Raw genomic sequence first — 5,319 nt, 5'->3', positions numbered from 1 at the left:
TTAACCTATACCCCTAGCCTACATTATAGTCCGAAAGATAGGTACATATTGTTGTCTTAAATGAATTGTCAGACTCAATGTTGAGTTTGAACTATGTTATGACCTGATTCTAATATGGTGCGCAGCCAACTTGTTCAAAAAATAAGTTCGGTTAATATTTTGCACTATTTGGGGCATAAAATATCAATCAATGATTGGATTTTTAAGCCTTAATTTCCATTTTCTTGTGGAAAATCGTACCCTTAGCCTGCGTTTAGTCCTATGTCTTAAAGTCAACCTTGAGATTGTAATACAAATTAAAGGGCCCAATAAGACACCACAACTAGGGATTAGAGGATTGAAATGGCATTGCAAGACTCAAATCAAGGAAACATCATTGGAGATCGACATTATATTAATAGTAGAATAATGCAGAAATGGGTATAGTATATGAGCAAAAGCAGTTTGGCTCAAAAGAAAGCAAGTCTGACTCATCCAGATGAAGGAAAGTCTTGAGGTGGTTGCCTATTGATTGATTTTTAATGTTGACATCGAAGCTACACAACGTCAAAATACTGGTGAAGCCACTTACTGTCTAATCAGCACAAAAATTAGGTAAATTGACAGATTTGTGCATTTTACTTGCACACTTAAATGAGGTGGTATTATTTGATTGCATGTTTATTCCTTTAAATTCAAAATGGTTTTAAACATTAAGAGCATAGCGTTGAAAGATATACTGTGATATGAAAAATTTAATGAAACTCATTCCCAAAGTTCTCAAGATGAACTAGTCCATAGATAAAGGATGCACCAAGTCCTAAAATGGAAAAAGGTCTGGGGACATTCACACATCAAGAAATAAAATCGATGTTTTATGCATAAGATCAGCATTTCATAAACTAGGGCATCGATAGCCAAAATTGAGGTTTAAGATACATCAAGGTTGGAGTTACAGAGTTTTTTTCTCCCATCAGATTGGTGTCAGGCTATCAGAACAACAAAAGGTTGTCATATATTAAATGCATAGCATATAAAATGATAAGAAACAACATGGATACATGTCATCATATCATGCACCCACTCATTTACGACATATATGTTTTATTTCACAGGCTTTGGATATCCATTTTCATTTATGCTAAGTCAAATTCTTGTTTTCTATAAATTCAAATGGTCAAAGTTTTAGTTTGGGACATGGGGCATTGGTCCTTAGATCCAAAATATTTTCAAAAGTATTTTTGAAATACTGGGGCATCGGTCCTCAGGTCCAAGTTGTTATTGCAAAAATGTTCTTCAAGTTCCAGCTCATCGGTCCTCAGATCCAAGTAGTTCTTGCAAAAATGTTTTTCAAACACCGGGGCATCGCCCCTTATATGCAAGTTGTTCTTGGAAAAATATTTTTCAAATACTAGGGTATTGATCCTCAGATCCAATTTGTTATTACAAAATAGTTTTTCAATCACCGGGGCATCAGTCCTCAGTCCAAGTAGTTTTTATGAAAATTTTTTTCAAATAATGGGGCATTGTACCTCAAATCCAAGTGGTTCTTGCCAAAAATGTTTTTCAAAATTCAAATAATCACTTCCAAGTTGTCCCAACTATTTTTTTCATTCGAGAGGTCTTTTTCAAGTTATCCCAACTATCTCGTTTATTCGAGAGGTCTCTTCCAAGTTGACATGACTATCTCGTTCATTAAAGGGGTCTCTTCCAAGTTGTCTTGATTATCTTGGTCATACGAGTGGTCCTATTCAAATTGTCTATCTTTAGTCACATCGAAGTTGACCATTTTCAGGATGGTCCTATCCAAGTTGACTATTTTCAAATAGTCTTATCCTAGTTGACCATTTTTGAAATTGTCCTGTCCAAGTTGACCGTTCTCAGAATGGTCCTTTTCAAAATGGTCTGGCTATCTTGGAAGTTTGCGACAATTAGAGTTCCCAAATTTGAGTAGTCATCTTCAAATTGTTTTGACCATTTCAAATTTTTGCAGTGATTACAGTTCCCAAAGTCTGAATGGTCCCTTCAAAAATGCTCTGGTTATCTCAGAGGTTTGCAGCGATTAGAATTCCCAAATCTAAGTAGGCTCTTCAAAGCTGTTTTGACCAATTTAGAATTTTGAATGGTCCCTTCCAAAAAAATACTCTGGTTGTCTTCGAGGTTAAGAATTCGAGTAGTCATCTTCAAAGTTATTTTGACCATTTTAGAAGTCTGAATTGTCCTTTCCAAAAAATGTTATGGATATCTTGAAGGTTAATAATTCGAGTAGTCATCTTTTAAGTTGTTTTGACCATTTCAAAAGTTTAAATGGTCCCTTCCAAAAAATATTATGGTTGTCTCGAAGGTTAAGAATCCGAGTAGTCATTTTCAAAGCATTTTTTACCATTTCAGAAGTTTGAATGGTCCCTTCCAAAAAAATGCTCTAGCTGTCTCGGAGGTTAAGAATATGAGTAGTCATTTTAAAGTTGTTGTGACCATTTCAGAAGGCCGAATGGTCCCTTCCAAAAAATGCTCTAGCTGTCTCAAAGGTTAAGAAATCCGAGCAATCATCTTCAAGTTATTTTTAGCATCTTAGAAGTATGATTGGTCCCTTCCGAAAAAATACTCTAAGTGTCTCAGATGTTAAGAGTTTGAGTAGTCATCTTCAAGGTTGTTTTGACCATTTTAGAAGTCTGAATGGTCCTTTCCAAAAAATGCTCTTGCTGTCTTGGAGGTTATGAATCCGAGTTGTCATCTTCAAAGTTGTTTTGACCATTTCAGAAGTCTGAATGGTCCCTTCCAAAATATTATCTGTTTGTCTCGAAGATTAAGAATTCAAGTAATCATCTTCAAAGTCGTTTTGACCATTTCAAAAGTCTGAATGGTCCCTTAAAAAAAAAATGCTCTAGCTGTCTTGAAGGTTAAAAATCCGAATAGTCATCTTCAAAGTTGTTTTGACCATTTCAAAAATTGGAATGGTCCCTTCCAAAAAATTCTCTAGCTGTCTTTGATGTTAAGAATCCGAGTAGTCATCTTCAAGTTTTCTTGGCTACCTCAGAGGCATGCGGCATTTATAGTTCCCAAATTCAAGAAGTTACACTAACCACTAACACTCTAAGCTGTACTAACCATTAACACTCCAAGTTGTACTAACCACTAACACTCCAACTTGCCCTAGTTATTTCTCTAAATAGTCGCATTCAAAACACTCAAAGTTGCTACATTCAAGTTGCCTAGACTATATTATTAATTTGAGTGGTAGCGTCCAAGTTGTTCAGATTGTCTTTGATCCACAGGCTTGAGTTGTAATTGCTTTCAAAAACATTCAGTAGGTTCATCAAGTTGACATGAAACTCCATGCATCTTTGTAAGTTCAAACATTGGTTTCTTTTGTTACTTTGGGTTTAGTCCAAAATCCGCATCTTTTGTGTTTATAGATTTGTTGTTAAAAGAAAACAAGAAAACTGTTATTCCTCTCAAGTAACAAAGCTATAAAGAGGGGCAACTGTAGACACCCCATTTTTTCCGTGACCCAATATAACGAAAATGACACTTTTTATTTATTTATTTTATTATTATGGGAATATGCCAGAATATTCAATTTAGTCTAGCTCGCACTTGCACACACGAATAGATTAGAGGAAAATCAAGCAATAAAGAAGAAATTTCTTTCATCAAATTTAATGGTTTGCAATAAAAAATGATATTTTGTTTCCTAATTCAATTGATTTGCTATTTGGATAGAAAGAAATAATCTAATGGAACCTATAATGGAAACTCTCCGTGAATGGAAAGAACACTCATGGAAAGAAAATTTTTTGTCCTAGATGGCTTGATTTTTTTTTTTTTTTTTTAAATATGACCGAAGCCCTAGCCCTATAAAAACGGGGGCATCCGCAAGGATAGGGCACAACCACACAAGGGGAGCATAGTCTCCCAAGGAGAGAAAGAAAAGAAGGTAGGGTTTATAATCAATTTTGAGAGAGATAAGAAAGAGAGGCAGGCTGCCTAGCCCAAAAGAGAGAGAGAGAGAGAGAGAGAGAGAGAGAGAGAGAGAGAGAGAGAGCTTCGTGCTAAGAAAGAGTGAAAATATATATATGCTAAAAAATCATGATTGGAGGTCCTTGCGCAGTCAATTTAATCTAGATGATTGGATGGTGATTTCTTGTCTGATGGAGCTTAAATTTTGATAGGTTATTTATAGCTCATCCTTATTAATTTTGATTGGTTGTATTATTATTTGGAGTTTTGAAACTTTGGTTTTATTCTTTGGACAACAACCTCTTTGCAACAACAACTTCTGGATTGGAGGTGCCTACGCAGTCAGCTTGAAGTAAAAGATTGGATGGACATTTCTTGTCAGATGGAGCTAAAATTTGGACAAGTTGTTATTGACTCATCCTTATTAAATTTGATTGGTTGGATTGTTATTTGGAGCTTTTCAAATTTGGGCTTGTGCTTTGGATAGCAGCCCTATTACGGCAATAGCTTCAAGATTGGAGAAGATGAGATCAAAAAGAGAGAAAGAGGAAAGGGAAGCTAGGGCTGCAAACCAAAAAAGAAGAAAATAATAAGAAAGAAGCACACAAAAGGGAGCATTTTTATGTTTATACTTTAAGGATTGTTTGCCTCATGTTTGATCTCTCTTGTGTATTTGTGTTTAGAGGAGTGAGCTTTGAAGGTATGAGTTTCATGCAAAATAGCATTTTATGTTTATAATTTGATGTGTAACACCCCAACCTGGGTTTTCCAAGGAGCACTGCGTCTCTCCTCATCCACCTAGACTAAACAACAGAAGGGATGGGTCTTGTCGGACTAATGACTAGCCCCATATACCAACACGTGTCATTTTCAGTGTGTTTTTGTCTTCACTCACACACTTCTTGAGAAAACTTCCTAGAAGCTCACCCATCCCAAGATTATTCCAAGCCAAGCACGCTTAATCGTGGAGTTCTTATGGGATGATCCTTGAAAAGAAAGGTGCACCTTGTTGATATGGATAGTAACATCTAATCCTTTTAAGCCTTTCTTCCATGGGGTATCACATTCTTCCCCACTCAGAGAATGCAACGTCCTCGTTGCAAACCCACATTTCCAAACCTAGGCGATGTGAATCTCATCACACTTCTGGCTGGGTAATGGCTCTAATACCATTTTGTAGAGACGTGGAAAATATAATAATAAAAGAAATAAGGAAAAATGGTTTTTGGTAGAGGCAGGAGAAAATTGGCGACAGTTTTCTAAAGGGGGAAGAAAACCGGTGATGGTTTACGGGTTTTACCATAGGTCAGTAACAGGCAAAACAATAAAACTGAGCCGGTTAAAGAGAAAATTGACGTCAGTTTTCTGAGAATCATAGAA

This window comes from Malania oleifera, chromosome 2 (assembly GCF_029873635.1).
Source record: "Malania oleifera isolate guangnan ecotype guangnan chromosome 2, ASM2987363v1, whole genome shotgun sequence".
NCBI lineage: Eukaryota > Viridiplantae > Streptophyta > Magnoliopsida > Santalales > Ximeniaceae > Malania > Malania oleifera.
This window is presented reverse-complemented; position numbering follows the sequence as displayed.